The sequence below is a fragment of the Anomaloglossus baeobatrachus genome, chromosome 4 (assembly GCF_048569485.1).
Source record: "Anomaloglossus baeobatrachus isolate aAnoBae1 chromosome 4, aAnoBae1.hap1, whole genome shotgun sequence".
Taxonomy (NCBI): Eukaryota; Metazoa; Chordata; class Amphibia; order Anura; family Aromobatidae; genus Anomaloglossus; species Anomaloglossus baeobatrachus.
This window is the reverse complement of record NC_134356.1, coordinates 263,123,000-263,141,598: the sequence shown is the minus strand read 5'-3', so window position 1 is coordinate 263,141,598 and position 18,599 is coordinate 263,123,000. Positions and strand designations below refer to the sequence as shown.

The following is an 18,599-nucleotide window of genomic DNA, read 5'->3' as shown; positions in this document are numbered from 1 at the left end:
CAGCTACGTGGAGTCCCTGAAGGTAATGCACCGACACTGCACTTGTGGGGCTTCACATATATATAGTACAGACCAAAAGTATGGACACACCTTCTCATTCAAAGAGTTTGCCTTATTTTCATGACTCTGAAAATTGGAGATTCACATTGAAGGAATCAAAACTATGAATTAACACATGTGGAATGAAATACTTAACAAAAAAGTGTGAAACAACTGAAAATATGTCTTATATTCTAGGTTCTTCAAAGTAGCCACCTTTTGCTTTGATTACTGCTTTGCACACTTTTGGCATTCTCTTGATGAGCTTCAAGAGGTAGTCACCATAAATGGTCTTCCAACAGTCTTGAAGAAGTTCCCAAAGATGCTTAGCACTTGTTGGCCCTGTTGCCTTCACTCTGCGGTCCAGTTCACCCCAAACCATCTCGATTGGGTTCAGGTCTGGTGACTGTGGAGGCCAGGTCATCTGGTGTAGCACCCCATCACTCTCCTTCTTGGTCAAATAGCCCTTACACAGCCTGGAGGTGTGTTTGGAGTCATTGTCTTGTTGAAAAATAAATGATGGTCAAACTAAGCACAAACCGGATGGAATAGCATGCCGCTGCAGGATGCTGTGGTAGCCATGCTGGTTCAGTATGCATTCAATTTTGAATAAATCCCCAACAGTGTCACCAGCAAAGCACCCCCACACCATCACTCCTCCTCCTCCATGCTTCACGGTGGGAACCAAGCATGTAGAGTCCATCCGTTCACCTTTTCTGGGTCGCACAAAGACACGGTGGTTGGATCCAAAGATCTCAAATTTGGACTCAGCAGACCAAAGCACAGATTTTCACTGGTCTAATGTCCATTCCTTGTGTTCTTTAGCCCAAACAAGTCTCTTCTGTTTGTTTTTTGCTTTTAGGTTCCTATAATGGTGTTTCGACCACTGCAAAAATGTTTTTATACGTATATATGTATGCATCTTCATGAATGTTTTTATGTATACATATGTTTATTTATTCATATATATATACATATATATGTATATATTTTTCCCTTTTTAATACCCCCCTCTTCATTTATGTGTTGTTTCATTAACACTCATTGTCTTTTATACCATTTTATATCAACCTATAATATTATATATAATTTTAATATCATGACAGCCCTGTATTTATTCATGTTTTTATCATATGCTTCTATTGCGTTTTTATCTATTCCTTTCTCTTTCCTCCAGCTTATTGTCTACACATCCCCAACACCTTCATTTGAATCACTGTAGATTTTACTCTATAGTATTCCATGTTTTGTTTTTTTTTTTCCCTTTTTTCATACTCATTTGTGTGCTTTCGTGCACTATAAGGAAGCAATTATTTTTCTTCGATTGTTTAACGTAGGTGCAGTAAGTTTATTTTTCACGGGTATGAACTCCTGCACTTCTTACTGTTTCGAACTCGCATCACCCCATCATGCACACGCTCTAGCAGTCCTCTCTCTTTCACAGGGAACCGCTCCTCTTCTCTACCTGCTGAGCACAGGTGTATTGAGCTTTTTTTCCCACGGTTATGATTTTTCATTACCTTTCAGTCTATTAAACTCTTGTCACCTTCCCCACGCATACGCTTTAACAATTTTCCCTTTCTATAGAACCGCTCCATAGTGGAGTGGATTCTTTGCCCTTAAATATCAATTACTTTTAATCTAGCGATTCCCTATACACCACTAATATTTTTTTGTGTGTATGTATGTGTGTATGTATATATATATATATATATATATATATATATATATATATATAAAAAAAAGTGTGTATATATGTATATATATGTATATAATTTTTTCTTGCAACTCAAGTTTAATAATAAAAAAGTTTTTTTTTTTTTTTCTCTTCCTGTCCCTCTCACATGTAAATATGCCGTTTTTATATATTCAAAAGACACATAAGAGAGATTTATTTTAGCAAATATGCACTTTCTATGTATTTTAATTCCACCACCTTGTGCCTGTTCCACATATTATTTATGTTCACTTTCCCCAAGTACAAATCCACAGTAACCATATTCCTGTTTAGTGTAGAGGTTTGGCCCCCGTGCTATCACCTACACTTTCTGGGTTCGCACACCATCTGCTTTTCTTTTACCCTCGTCCCCACTTTTTTCTTTTTATACTCTTTTATTAAATAACACGCAATAATTATTATTTTATGTTTTTTATTGATCCTTCACTGATCCACTAATTTTCTCCTTGAGATGTTCATGTTATTTCACGGTAATTCCTTCGGTTCATTTGTGCTGATTTAATGTGTGCTTTCCCCTTTTTTTTTTTTTCTCTTCTCCATGCGGCGCTGAGTCATCGGCTTTGAGTCATATGGGCTGTTCACTTTTCAAATGCATATGTGGCTACTGGTCTTCCTTTATATAGGCTCTGTTGCCCCTTTTTTGTAATATGATTTATTTTCCTGAGGAAGGAGACGGAGATGTCTCTGAAACGCGTAGAATTATGAAATAAAGGAAATCTTTTTCATCTACAACATCAGTGGTTTTTAGCGCGGCATTTAAACCGGTTTTCTCTTTACCTGACCTATATTTTATATACTGCATTCCGGGGCCGCTGCTAAACCACAAAAAGGCACTCACATGCGATCATGAGGAGTTGTGACTTGCACAACCCTACCAGGTGAGTGTACCTCTTTCTGTCTCTCTATCCTCATACCGGGTAAGACCCTATTGCGCTTTTTCCCCCTACAGCTCTACATGTTGCCTGTCCTAAGCAGTGGTTTCCTAGCAGCTACTTTACCATGAAGGCCTGCTGCACAAAGTCTCCTCTTAACAGTTGTTCTAGAAATGTGTCTGCTGCTAGAACTCTGTGTGGCATTGACCTGGTCTCTAATATGAGCTGCTGTTAACCTGCAATTTCTGAGGCTGGTGACTCAGATAAACTTATCCTCTGCAGCAGAGGTGACTCATGGTCTTCCTTTCCTGGGGCGGTCCTCATGTGAGCCAGTTTCTTTGTAGCGTTTCATGGTTTTTGCCATTGCACTTGGGGACACTTTCAAAGTTTTCCCAATTTTTCGGATTGACTGACCTTCATTTCTTAAAGTAATGATGGACACTCGTTTTTCTTTACTTAGTTGCTTTTTTCTTGCCATAATACAAATTCTAACAGTCTATTCAGTAGGACAATCAGCTGTGTATCCACCAGACGTCTACACAACACAACTGATGGTCCCAACCCCATTTATAAGGCAAGAAATCCCACTTATTAAGCCTGACAGGGCACTCCTGTGAAATGAAAACCATTTCCGGTGACCACCTCTTGAAGCTCATAAAGAGAATGCAAAGAGTGTGCAAAGCAGTATTCAAAGCAAAAGGTGGCTACCTTGAAGAACCTAGAATATAAGACATATTCTCAGTTGTTTCACACTTTTTTGTTAAGTATTTAATTCCACATGTGTTAATTCATAGTTGTGATGCCTTCAATGTGAATCTACAATCATCAGGGTCATGAAAATAACTCATTGAATGAGAAGGTGTGTCCAAACCTTTGGTCTGTACTGTGTGTGTGTGTGTATGTATGTATATATATATATATATACACATATATATATATACTGTATATATGGAGTGGGTGCGGAAAGTATTCAGACCCCTTTAAATTTTTCACTTTTTGTTTCATTGCAGCCATCGGTACATTCAAAAAAGCTCCTTTTTTTCTCATTAATATACACTCTGCACCCCATTGTGACAGAAAAAAAACTGAACTGTAGAAATGTTTGCAAATTTATTAAACAAGAAAATCTGAAATATCACATGGTCAAATGTGTCACCCAGGGCTATAGGGCACTTGGTCCCGGGCACTTTATAACTGGGGAATGTCACTTTGTTGGCTATTGCCCGGTCCCGTGCCCTGGGGGCTTTTTAATGGGGAGTATTTACAGGGGAAATGAAAGTCATTAGTGTGACGCCACCTGCGGGTTGTGGTTAAGATGATGGAACCGCTGCTGCTGAGTTGGTTACTCCTAGGGCTGCTATGGTGGTAAGCAGGTAGGGCTGAGCCCAGGGGATGTATGGTGGTGACTTTCGCCGAAGAAGGGAGGCCATACCGGGGTTTGCAGTTTAACAGTTCTTTACTCACTGAGGACCCTTTGACAGCTGGTTCAGGTCCCTGTACTTCTAGTGCCAGCTTGGTGACTTGGTTGCTCTGTCCCCGGCACCCTCAGTGTGGTTGGGTCCCCGTAGCTTGGAGCTGATTTGGGGCCCGACTGTCCTTTCTGGCAGTCTCCTTGTCCATACAGCGGGCAGTGTGGACCCTGTAGGGCTGGTCTTTGTCCCGAACCCTGATCCTTGCTTTACTGCTGGTGCCCCTGGATCTGTGGGTCAGTGAGGTCCGTGAAGGTTCCATCACTGGGCAGGTAATTTGCCAGGCCGCGTGAAGCTGACGCCCGACCTAGGGCCCTGTGCCCCGTCCATGCTCTGGTTCAAGTGGTACTCAGGTATATCTACACTGGCGACCACTCTCCTGTGGCCTGGGTCACCATTACACGACCCAGCTCTAGGCATGTCTTTCCACTTTCCACTCTACTACTTGACTCCTCTCGACTCAACTGCTCTCTGTCCCCTCCCACCAGGTTGTCTAGTCCCCTGGACTGGCTCTGCCCTCTGGGTGGCCATACCCTTTGTCTGACTATCCAATTACCCTGGTGTGGAGTGGGAACTGGGATTTTGGTGTGTGTAGGTGTTACTGGCACTGGTGTTCCAGGTCCCTTGGGGGTAGGCCCTGCCTCCTGGTGAGGATGCAGTACCTCATAGTGTCCTGAGGGGTTCAGGGGCGCTACATATGCAGACCCTTTGCTCAGACACTCATATTTAAGTCACATGATGTCCATTTCCTTGTGATCCTGCTTGAGATGGTTCTACTCCTTCACTGGAATCCAGCTGTGTTTAATTAAACTGATAGGACTTGATTTGGAAAGGCACACACCTATCTATATAAGACCTTACAGCTCACAGTGTATGTCAGACCAAATGAGAATCATGAAGTGAAAGAAACTTCCTGAGGAGCTCAAAGACAGAATTGTGGCAATGCACAGATCTGGCCAAGGTTACAAAATAATTTATGCAGTACTCAAGGTTCCTAAGAACACAGCACCCTCCATAAACCTTAAATTGAAGACGTTTGGGACCACAAGAACTCTTCCTAGACCTGAATGTCAAGCCAAACTGAGCAATCATTGGAGAAGAGCCTTGGTGAGAGAGGTAAATAACTTCAAGATCACTGTGGCTGAGCTCCAGAGATGCAGTAGGGAGATGAGAGAAAGTTCCACAAAGTCAATTATTACTGCGGCCCTCCAACAGTCAGGCCTTTATGGCAGAGCGGCCCGACAGAAGCCTCTCCTCAGTGCAAGACATATGAAAGCCCACATAGAGTTTGCAATAAAACACATGAAGGACTCCCAGACCATGAGAAATAAGATTCTCTGGTCTGATGAAACGAAGATGGAACTTTTTGGTGATAATTTTAAGCGGTATGTGTAGAGAAAACCAAAAAAGGTTTGTTTAAAAGAACTGAGAGTCCTCAGTAGTTGATACCTATTAATGGCTAACTGAAAAGATGGTGGTAATAATAGCAAGCTTTCGAGACTACCTGAGTAGTCTCGAAAGCTTGCTATTACTACCATCTTTTCAGTTAGCCATTAAAAGGTATCAACTACTGAGGACTCTCAGTTCTTTTAAACAAACTTTTTTTTATCTCTACTGGCTAACACAGTACAAATATATTTTACCTGTAGAGAAAACCAGGCACTGCTCATCACCTGCCCAATACACTCCCAACAGTGAAACATGGTAGTGGTAGCATCATGCTATGGGGTGTTTTTCAGCTGCAGGGACAGGACGACTGGATGCAATTAAAGGAAAGATGAATGCAGCCAAGTAAAGAGATATCTTGGAAGAAAACCTCTTCCAGAGTGCTCTGGACCTCAGACTTGGCTGAAGGTTCACCTTCTAACAAGACAATGACCCTAAGCAAACAGGTAAAATAACAAAGGAGTGGCTATAGAACAACTCTGTGACCATTCTAGACTGGCCCAACCAGAGCCCTGACTTAAACCCAATTGAGCATCTCTGGAGAGACCTGATAATGGCTGTCCACCAATGTTCACCATCCAACCTGATGGAAGGGCGGATACCCAAATCCAGGTGTGAAAAACTTGTTGCATCATTCCCAAAAAGACTCATGGCTGTACTAGCTCCAAAGGGTGCTTCTACTCAATACTGAGCAAAGGGTCTGAATACTTATGCCCAGTTGACATTTCAGTTTTTCTTGTTTAATAAATTTGCAAAAATCTCTACATTTCTGTTTTTTTTCTGGTAAGATGGGGTGCAGAGTGTACATTAATGAGAAAAAAGTGAACTTTTTTCAATTTACAAAATGGCTGCAATGAAACAAAGAGTGGAAAATTTAAAGGGGTTGGAATACTTTCTCTACCCACTACTGTATATATATATATATATATATATATATATATATATATATATATTTTTTTTTTTTTTTATTTTTTTTTATTTATTTATTTATTTTTTTTATTTTTTTTTTGCTTCATTTTTATTTTTTTAAATGGAAATTAAAATGGGTTGGTGGATATTGCTTTTTCTTCTAGAAATAGTATCTAGAATAGCTTAATTCATTTCTTGAAAAAAATATGCATGTCTCCTCCTACTATGAATTACTTTTCAATGGATATCAATGAGTGGGCCTTTTATTATTACCATATTGCCGCATTAGAGGTTAATTTATACCAGTACATTTTATAACTGCTGTAAATAATGCCTGTTTTCAATGTTGAAAGTTCTACAATGAATTAATAGACAAGTGAAACGAAATCACTAAATAGTTCTCTGCCTTATACAATGCTCATTGTCTGCGCTCAGTTATCCTTGACCTTCTGTGCTCCCGTTCAATGCTTTTCAATACACAATTCATAATTGGACACTGGCTGCATGAGTCATGTTACTTTGTATTTTATATAAATTATGTTAGCTTTTCCGTTATGTTATCAGAACTCTGGCCTGGAATATTTCCTAAGTTCTTTTTAATACTTTTATATGCTAAGGTGCAGCAACTTCAGTCTAAAGAATATAAAAACAACCGTGGGCACACCGAACGTCCATTGATAAAAAATGACCTTGTTTACATTCTTACCAGGAAAGAAGTGAAATATTTCCCATAAGGCCCCATTCAGACATCAGTGATTTCTCTAGTATGCAAAAAAACTGATTGAGTTTCATCAGTTGTTTGGAGGAACACACTAGCGGTGGATACCGTGTCGGTGCCTGTATACTCAGCGTTTGAATTTGGACTCTGTTGGTTGTTAGCCCTCTCCTTTCAGCTGAGTGTTCCAATGATCCCTATGTATACTTGTACTTTACACTTTCAAGGAGATCATAAACTAAAAAACCTCTTATATGCTTCCTTAACATCTTAGTACTTCATAGTGATTTTTGAATTGATCTACCATTTAAACATAGCTCCTTACGGTCCTAACACACCTTATAGATCTATGTATTCATGATCACATTGATCAAGGGCATCCACTACACTATAGATTCTTTTTCTCCAAATCTTGACATTCATGAGTTTTACACTCTTGGATAAGATATATTCATTTTTACACTATTAGCCATTACATCAGCGGCTAATTTGTTCTGAATTTTTTTCAGTGACTATCTCCAGACTCTCTTCAGTCTGGTGATTACTTACCTGCCTGTGATTATCACCAGTCCTCATCAGCCGTTTTACTTCCAAACGATTCCATCTCCATTCCTCAACTCTTTTGCATCATATATTAACCACTTGATGGTTCCATGCTTCTACACCTTGTATACACCTGGTTTCTACTGACGAAGGTCGATGTTATGACTGAAACTTCTTGATTGATCCTTGAACTGTTGCTGTTAAGAATAAAATTATCAATTGCATCAATTTTTTGGAGTGCCTAGCTTCATTATCTCATCATATTTTAACAGACATGTGATAAAAACCCTGACATGCCAACCGCCCCATAGATTTTAATGGTTACACGTGTTCCATCCATGAGGTCAAAACAAGGTTTTGGTCCTGTGTAAGCTAGGTGAAAATGAATGCTCTCACTATGAGGTCATATAGATGTATAAACAAAATGGTCCTGGTTTCATTGATATTTCATCAGATTTTCATCTGAGTTTGGTTCAAGTTTAATCCAGTTTTACTCAGATAAAAAGAAAAAAAAGTTTCTCTACTTTTATGGACAGCACTCAGATTCCATGCAAGAGCTACCCAATTTTTTTACGGATCCATAGACTTGCATTTCCAACACTCAAATCAATTTAGGACATGTCTCTGTAATTTTGGTCCACAAGATATCTACAAAGTATCATATCTACAAGATTATTTTCTTTCTTTGAGGCTATGTGCACACGTTGCTTTTTTTGTATGTTTCTTTTCTGTGCATGAAAAATCATGTTTTGGCAGGAAAAGTGCAGATGAAAAAACATATTTTTTATTGCGCTTGCACACTTTTTCTCATTCGTTTTTTCCTGCTTTTTTGTGCTCTTTTTAATCATGGTGATCGCAGAGGGTTCAGGCACTGTACACCTGCAATCACCGCCAGGTCTCCGGCTGATGTTACAGCTGGGACCAGGCTCTCACTGCCCGGAGTGGTGCCCGGGCCGCTTCCGGTAGTTTAACTCCATAAATGCTGCGATCAATGCGATTGTAGCATTCAGGAGGAAGGGAAAGGGATCTCTTACCTCTCCCTGGTGATCAGATCTTTCTAATGCGATCACAGGGACCCAGTTGCTGCCATGGCAACCCTGAGTCGTCACCATGACAATCCCAGGTTACTGAGCTATGGAGCTGTATGCATGGTGTGGGAGGCTATAATCCACAGAAGTGATAAAGCACTAAAACAAAAACAGAAGAATTTTTTATTCATCTTCGTGGCTGGATTCCTGTTATGGTGCTGGATGTTTTTCTACATACTTTGAAGTCTGTTCCCCTGGGTCTCCAACCTGGTGATCCTCCGTGCATCAGATATTTTTTGATATTCAAGGCATACAACGGTAGGCTGAATACTTTTTTTGTTTTTTGTTTTTTACATCCCATCTTCCCCTGCTGGCCGAAAGCAATCCGTATCGCCTGATGTGGTGAGTGAGTGTCTGTGTGATCTGATGTGTGATTGTGTGCGCGACCTGATGTGTGTGTGTGTGTGTTTGTGTGATATATGAGTATGAGTGTGATCTGATGTATGCGAGTGTCAGCCAGAAGCAGGGGGGGACTACATGGAGCATACCTGGTGGGAGCACCCGCAAAAAATAGCAGGAGGACCTGGGAGCCACACAGATGTCTGGGGTCTGGTAGGTATGGTTCCCCTGGGAAGGAGGGTCTGCTTTTTTTTGGTGGGGGGGGGGGTAAACGTACACCCAACCATGCTTCCTCAAGAATAAAACCTATCTGAAAATAAGCCCTAGCACTTTTTTGGGTGGGCAAAAAAAGTGTAAGACAGTGTCTTATTTTTGGAAAAAACACGGTAGATACTAAACATGTATAGTTTTTTTATTTAAGTGATTTAAAAAAATCTAAAATTTGTCAAAAAAACCCCAAATTGTACTTTTGTCGCCAAGACCCATAATATTTTCATTTTTTGGGGTCTGAGACTGTGTGAGAGCTTTGCATCCTGAGCTGATGATTTTAATTATACCATTTTGGGGTAAATGCAATGTTTTGATCACCTCTAATTGCATTTTATTGCAATGTTGCAGCCACCCAAAAAACTTGATACTAGCTTTTTGCTTTTTTTTCTCGTTATGCCCCTACCGATTCAGATTCATTAATTTTATATTTTGATAGATTGGGCATTTATCACCGCAGCAATACCAAATGTGTATTTTTTTTGTTTTTATTTTCTGGAGGGCAAAAAGGGGGTGATTTGAACTTTCGTGCTTTTTTTGAAATGTTTTCCTATTTCACATTTTTTTTACACTTTTTATTCTTTTTACTAGTCCCCTTAGTGGACTTGAAGCTGATATACTCTGATCGCTTCTGCTGTACAGAGTGGTGGTTCAGCACTTCTCTGTACAGCAGAAATGTTGATTTCCTACATCATGACAGTGCCAGGGGTTATCAACTGACCCCCAGCTGTCATGATAACCCATTAAGACAAAACAATCACTGATCTCAGGGAGACCAGCCAGAGAAAACACTGCCAGCAGCCAATTAGGGCGCTCAACACAGTGAAATCCTAGGTGCATTGCCACCTGGGAAATATGCAAATCAAAAAAGTCAGTGGAGCCTCTGTTAGGAGTCTCGAAACTACCAGATATCCCTCCGGGAAGGACCTAGCCAAGGAGTGGCTCTTTTTAGGAAACCACCATAACCACCATATTAAGTGGCCCTTTTAGTCAATATCCAACTCTTTGACAAGTTTAAAAATATGACAAGGGAAATACCAAGGCCAGGTATCATCTGTTTCGGGGTATTGCCCCTCATCAGTGTGGAGTAGGATTCTGGCCAGGTGGGAGCAATGCCTAGTAGACCAACAAGACAAAACAATCACTGATCTCGGGGAGACCAACCAGAGAAAACACTGCCAGCAGCCAACAAGGGCGCTCAACATATCTTTAAACTTGTCAAAGAGTTGGATATTGACTAAAAGGGCCACTTAATATGGTGGTTATGGTGGTTTCCTAAAAAAGAGCCACTCCTTGGCTAGGTCCTTCCCGGAGGGATATCTGGCTAGTTTCTGTGTCGAGACTCCTAACAGAGTCTCCACGGACCTTTTTGATTTGCATGATAACCCATTGTCACCCCGTGATCTTGGGGCTGCTCATGTCTTACCATGTCACACTCATCATATGCTAAAAATCCTAATTTTTTTTCCTGTAAAATTAATTTGCTCTTCAGCTTTTTATAAGTTTCATTGTCAGTCCACAAAAGTGCAGTAATATTCTGACAATATTGTTCCCAGCAGTGACCTTGGAGTCAGAGATGCATCCAGGCGTCTTTCCCATGCTGTTTGCATTCCATTTGAATGCCATTTCCATCCATTGCAGTGATTTTCCTACCTCCTCAGCCATCCTGTTAGGGTCATTGGGAAAAATGCTCGAGTTTCCCATTGACTTCCATTATATTCGTTACTCAAATTGAGCCCGTCTGAGCATCCAACTTCACTTCGGGTACAGAACACTCAAGCATTTTAGAGCTCGCTCATCACTAATCAGAATGCATTTGTATGCATTGGATTATTAAAAACGATTGCATGTGTGCACATATACAAACATAATAAGGTGTTAATGAGATATTAAAATGAAAAGAAATAAGTCAATGTTTCAATCTAATAACTATGGGAAAGCTGTAGATATGAAAAAATATTGATTAACAAAGGAAAATAAGATTAACAATATTGTCACAATGGAAATGATAAATAAAAAATGTGACTGCAATTACTAACCTTCTCAAAAATAAGTATAATTAAAGGGGTTGTCTAGAGAAAACAAATAATAGTAATATAAATGCATACATTTTAACTATTCTTAAAAACCTGGTATCAGTATAAAATACACAAAACAACACGTAAACTTGAAAAGACACCAAGATGTATCATTATAGTAATTTACACTAACAGGTGCAAATATAAAGGATCGGTGAACCATTAGGGTGAAAATCCATTTTAAGTCACGACAGTCAATATCAGTTACTTAAATGGATAAAAAAGGGGGACCTAGGTATAATGTAACCAACTAACATGTCCTAGTTCTAGCAAGCTTGTCCCTGCCTAACCGCGGAGGCAGATTTCATGATGGCTTGCACACAGTCAAGGCACCCAGTGCCAGAGGCAGCAAAATAATACCACCATATTTGACTGTAGGTACTGTGTTCTTTTCTTTGTAGGACTCATTCTGTTTTTGGTAAACAGTAGAATGATGTGCTTTACCGAAAAGCTCTATCTTTGACATTTCTATTCACATGACACTTTCCCAGAAAGATTTTGGCTTCCATACATTTTGTCAACTTGCAGTCTAGCTTTTTTTGTCTCTGTGTCAGCATTGGGGTCCTCATGGGTCCACTGCCATAGTGTTTAATTTCATTCAAATGTCAACAACTAGTTCGTGCTGACACTGATGCACCCTGAGCCTGCAGGACAACTTGAATTTCTTTGGAACTTGATTGGGGCTGCTTATCCACCACCCAGACTATCCTATGTTGCAACCTTTCATCAATTTATCTCTGCCATCCACATATAGGGAGATTAGCTACAGTGCCAAGGACAAAGGAACATCATTAGACAATAGAGATAGACTTGTAACCTTGAGATTGTTGATATTTTTCAGCAGTATTGGTTTTCAAATCATCAGAAAATTCTCTTTTCGTCTTTCTGCTCTCTATGCTTTGTGTGGTACACACAGACAAACATTGCAAAGATTGAGTCAACTTCTCTGTTCTTTATATGGTTTCAGGTGTGATTTTCATATTGCCCACATCTTTTACTTGTCACAGGTGAGTTAGAACAAGAATCACATACTTGAAACAAAGTTGTTTACCCACAGTTTTGGAAAGGTACCAACAATTTTGTCCATCCCATTTTTAGAGATTTTTGTGAAATCAAGTCCAGTTTGCCTTTATTTCTCTGGGGGTCTTTTTGTGTTATTCCAATACACACAAAAGAAATAAATATGTGTCTAACAAAACATTTATTTGCAATAATTTTCTGAGAGAAACACTTAATTTTCTGGAACAATTTCAAGGGTGCCAACACTTTTGGCTATGACTATACATGATATATTACATAAAGTGTATTGTATTAATTGCATTCAATATATTTTGTTGAACTTTTACAGTGCACATATCGCTTAAGCTCAGTAATGTGCATTGATTACAGGTTATGCTATTTACACTGAAGTTGATATCTGTACAGACAAATTTGGGAGTGACCACCCTCGTTCTTAATAAGGACCATGTTCTAGGGTCCAAAACATGTCAGGTTTTGGTCATGTTTTTTAATTTTGTATGTATTTTTTAACATTATGATCTAAATAAAACAGAAGAATGTTTTATTCATCTTCCTGGCTGGATTCCTGTTATGGTGCTGGATGTTTTTCTACATACTTTGAAGATGGGATATAGTGCAGTGGAGCGCGAGGACCTATGGTGGAATGCATGGAGGACTCGGCAGTGGAACACAACGATATGTTCCACAGTGAGTTCTCTATGTGTTCCACTGCACTACGTCCCAGGATTCTCTGCTGGCCAGAAGCAATTGGTATCGCCTGATGGGGTGAGTTTGTGTGTTTGATCTGATGTGTGATTGTGTTTGTGATATGATGTGTGTATGTATGATCTGATGTGTGTGGGTTTGCAATCTGATTGTTTACGCGATCTGATGTGTGTGGGTGTGCGATCTGATGTGTGTGGGTGTGCATTCCACCATAGGTCCTCCCGTTCGGCGTCTGGTGAATATGATTGTGGGGTCTTCTGTCTTGTTTCGTCTTTCTTTTGATGGTGTCTGCTTTCTATAATGAAGTGTCCTGCAGTATTCTTTAACTATTTTAGCTGCATGGACACTCCATTATTGAGCCGCAGGGTTGGGCTTATATTTAAGCTTTACGCCAAAAATGCTGAAAATTCCTGTTAGGGCTTATTTTTAGGGGTGGCTTATTTTTGTAAAAACACGGTATGAACACATACTGACCTGGGGAATACTTCAGGTCAGTTTTACCATATAGTGAACATAGAAAATAAAAAAAACAAAACAATCACGGAATTGTACTTTTTTTGGAATCTCATTGCACTTGATATTTGTTTCCCGTTTTTCAGTACAATATGTGGCAGAAAGAATGATGCCATTCAAACGTACAACTGGTTGCTCAAAAAACAAGCCCTTATATGGCTATATTGACAGAAAAATAAACAAGTTATGGCCCTTGGAAGAGAGGAAAAAACAAAACCAAAACAAAAATCGGAAATCGGCAGGTGGTGAAGGGGTTAATTTATGAAGTAGGGACTCTAACTCATAAAGCCTATGCAGACAATGCAAATGTGGCGCCCTGGACAAGCCAGGGGCCACAGAGAACAACACCCACACACCCCACACTCCCAGCAGGCACACCGAAGTCAAACACAAAACCCTTGTTGCCTTCCTCCAGGGGTTGATGTCCACACCAGGGGGTGGGCCAGGCGGTTGGTCCCGCCCACCAAGGAGTTCACAGTCCTGGAGGCGGGAAAAGTAGACAGATTAGTTTTGGAGAGGAGTGAGGACAGTTGGAGAAGTGAAAGTGGAAAGAGGAAAGTAGCAAAAGAGCAGTCTGAAGTTGGTCCGGGTGTGTGGCCTGGACAGATCAGCAAGGTTGGCAGACGGTGGTGACCGTCTGCAGGAGTGGCCGATTGGAGTCTACCGTAAGGACCGTGGACGGGTGGTGGCCCGGCGGTACCGGACCGGTACACAAAGAGAAGTCAGCACCATCTGGCAGGGGCTTACGGACCCCGGCAAGGCTAGGAGTCGCCGTGAATTTGCCAAATTCGTTAGTGAAGGGAACCTCCGGGGTTTCCCAACAGCCAAGTCCCGACAGAAGGCAACAGTCCAACCAAGTGAGGGAGACACCGCCACCGCCAAGGCAACCGTTTCTCAGGGCCAGCGCCTGCGGGCAAAAGGGGCTCCTTCGGCCTATATCCAAGCCGGGGAGCGGGTTACCGGTGGGAACCCATTGGAACCATCTACCGTATCTAGGTGCAGGGAAAGGCAGTCACCATCAACCTGCCGGGAGAAAACAACAACGCAGCCGTCTGTGGGACCCGTCAATCCAGCTGTGTGTTTTACCGAGAACTGTGTCCTCATCATTGGCTGAGTGAGTACCACCGTGCCGTGCGGCACAGTGCTGCCCCTGCGACCCTGCACCCCGCCAGGCCCCGTAACCTGCCTGCCATCCATTCCTACCCCATCACCGGGCCCCGGGACAACCAACCCCCTACCCACGGAGGGGAGAAATGACAACAAAGCTGCTCCCTGTCACCGCTCCCGAGATCCCCGTCCAGAGCAGCGGTGGTGTCACCAAAATCACCACAACCGTGGCGTGGCGTGGCAATAATCAAAACCCCCACAATCAAAATCCCCCTTTTCACTCACGGGCGAGGAACGCCGCTCGAGTCCCCGGGATCCGGCCCACCGCTCGAGCCACCACTGAGCAGCAGCAGCCGCAGCAGCAGCGGTGGCCGGACCCGAGCAGTGGGAGAGCGCAGCGTCCCCTCCTCCGCCCACGACACAAGCCTATATTAGACATAAACGAGGGCCTCATACACAGTCTGTTAAAATTGTTAGGTAGCGACACTACTACACACATAAAGCCTATGCACTAAATACTGTCAAAAATTAGAAGGAGGCACTGCAAAACACACTTGAAGACATGTAGAGGGGGGCCTCGGGATTTTTTGTTTTTTACCAAGTTTCGGCCCCCTTCACACGCACGTGCCTCCGGTACGTGCTAGGTCCGTTCCCGCATGTACCGGAGACACGGGCACACGTATACCCATTAAAATCAATGGCTTTATGTGCACGCACGTGTTCAGACATTGGCCCGTGCCTCCGTGTGGAGCAGACGTGAGCCCGTGTGCTCCATATGGCAGCATGTTCGTTTTTCTCCGTCAGCACGGGTGTCATGCGGCCCGCACCCGTACCATACGGATGTAGTGTGGATATGGTCCCACGTGACACGCGCCGGAGAAACACACGTGTCATTGTAAAAATAATAAAAACACACTCACCTCCACCAGCCCTACAGTCTCTGCCGTGGCTGTCACCTGCATCCGACCCCCAGTGAATTTGAACGACGCATCTTCTATACTGGGGGCCGGAAGCAGCGTCCCCGGGGCGTGGCCTGTGCCGGACACTGTCATTCAGCACCACAGACAGCTCCGGAAGAATCAGGTAAGGCAGGACTTTCCGTTCTCCGTGTGTTATTACGTATATCATACATGGAGATCACGCACATGCCACAAACACGGCACACGGGGAGCAAACCATCTCTTTAATACGTCCGTGAAAAAATGGTTCGTTTTGTTCCCGTGCGTGTGAAGGGGGCCTAAAGGAATGGGACTCTTAGACTGGAAAGCCTTTGCACTTATTGCAAGGGTTGAAAAATATTTACCTTTGAGGGTATACATCTATATACATAAGGGAATTTTAGATGTAGCCCTCATACACATCCTGAAAAAATTATTATGGAGGGCATAATACACACCCTAGAAAAATTAAGAGCAATGATCGCATGATGACCCTGTAACAATTTTGCCAGAGGGTTGCTTGTTTACCCTTTTAAATTTAGGAGTGATAGTCACCGGATTACTGTTTAAACATTTGGAACAAGGGCTACCTATTTACCTAATTAAAATTTGGAGTCATATGATGACCCTCCAAAGAGTTGTAGCGAAGGCTGCCCGATGACCATCTAAAAATTTTGAGCAAGGGCCCCCTGTTTACCATCTTAAAATTTGGAGCGAGCGTTGCATGATGACAATCTAAAAATTTTGAGTGAGGGCCACTTCTTTACCCTCTTAAGATTTGGAGAGAAGGCTACTTGATAACCCTCCAAAAATTTCCAGCAAGGGTCACCTGATAACCCTCTACAAATTTTGAGTGAGAGCTGTTTGTTTACACTCTTAAATTTTGCAGCAAGGGCCGTCTGAATACCCTTGAGCAAGGACAGCCTAATGACCCTATAAATATTTGAAGCAAGAACCCCCTGTTGACCTTCTAAATATTTGGAGCGAGGGCCGCCTGATGATCCTCTAAAAATTATGAGCACGAGATGCCTGTTTACCCTCTTGAAATTTAGAGCTAGGGCCACCTGATGACACTCTAAAAATTTGGAACAATGAGATAGTGGTAAGTACACCCACCATCTTCCGGCACCATTTTATAGAAGTGACTGAAATAATACACACAAGCGTATCCATAATTATAATGCCGGCGACAGGGGGGATCTATTTATATAGATGCCTTGAAACCCCACAGGGGAGTAATAATAAAGGAAGATCCGACTCATATAGTCCCACCCCTGCTGCACATGGGACGCCCAGGGTTATGGGGTACTTGGTCTCGGGCCGTGTATTTACGGGGATGCTGTGTCACGGGTGTTTGTTGGCCATTGCCCTTTTCCGTGACCTGGGTGCTTTTTAATGGGGAGTATTGACAGGGGAGATTAAAGTCATTGATGTGACACCACCTGCGGGTTGTGGTTAAGATGGTGGAACCGCCGCTGCTAAGTTGGTTATCTCTGGGGCTAGTGTTAATGGCAGCTGTGGTGGTAGGCTGTGCCCGGGAGATGTATGATGGAGACTTTCGCGGAATAATGGAGGCCACACCGTGGTTTGCAATTTAACAGTCTTCTTTACTCACAGTTGGACCCTTGGACAGCTGGTTCAGATCCCTGTAGTTCCAGTGCCAGTTTGATGACTCGGTTGCTCTGTCCCCAGCACCCGCAATATGGTTGGGTCCCCATAGGTTGGAGCAGGTTTGGAAGCCCCGACTGTCTTTTGGCAGTCTCCTTGTCCGAATGGCAGGCAGTGTGGACCCTGTAGGGCCAGTCCGTGGTTCCGATCCTTGATCCGCTGCTTTACTGCTGATGCCCTCGGATCTGTGGGTCAGTGAGGTCCGTGAAGGTCCCCTCACTGAGCAGGTATTTGCCAGGCCACGTGAAGATGACACCTGACCTAGTGCCCTGTGCCCCATTGGTGCTCTGGTCCCAGTGGTACTCGGGTGTACCTACCCTGGCGACCACTCTCCTGTGTCCCCGGATAACCGTTACACGACCCAGCTCTAGGCACATCTTTCTCCTTGACGCTCTACTCTTGACTGCTCACAGTCCCCTCTCACCAGGCTGTCTAGTCCTCTGGATTGGCTCCGCCCTCTAGGTGGCCATCCCCTTTGTGTCTGACTAGCCAATTACCCCTGGTGTGGAGTGGAAACTGGGATTTTGGTGTGTGCATATGTCACTGGCACTGGTGTTCCAGGTCCCTGGGGGTAGGCCCTGTGCCCTGGTGAGGATGCAGTACCTAGTAGTGCCCTGAGTGGTTCAGGGGCGCCACACACACACACACACACACACACACACACACACACACACACACACACACCAATCAACTGCTGCACTGATACCTGGACCTTTATTAAAATGTTTTACTACAATGAAACATACAAATTGGAAAGTGTATGTATGATTACATTCACCATCCTAGCATTGGTATGGCACTGCCTTTACTTTATATGTGCAAATCCTGGTGGTTGGTTCCCTGTAAAGTGTTATAGAGATATAGGTGCAAATTTGCAAACCAATGCTAAAAAAAATTTAAAAAAATGTATCAATAAATTGCTATAAATTGCTTATGTGTATAATAGGAATAAAGTTCAGCGATAAATTGCTAAATAGATAACTCAATATAGAGTGTTATTTTGCATGATATAAATGATGTAAACAGCAGTAGTTAAGAGTAGTAGACAGCACTTACTAAAAAACGCCGCTATGTTGCAGTGTCCCACCTGCAGCTGCTCCTATGTTGATTTATCTAATTAGCAATTTATCTTTGGACTTCATTCA

The 18,599-nt window shown here is 42.5% G+C and overlaps 1 long non-coding RNA gene across 1 annotated transcript in view; it reads right to left on the bottom strand.

Moving 5' to 3' along the window:
* LOC142303457 (uncharacterized) overlaps positions 1–18,599 on the bottom strand; it is a 211,928-nt gene that overhangs the window by 66,928 nt on the left and 126,401 nt on the right. Inside the window, exon 2 of the long non-coding RNA XR_012753030.1 lies at positions 7,738–7,928. This is a non-coding gene — a long non-coding RNA (uncharacterized LOC142303457). The remainder of the gene's footprint in view (positions 1–7,737; positions 7,929–18,599) is intronic.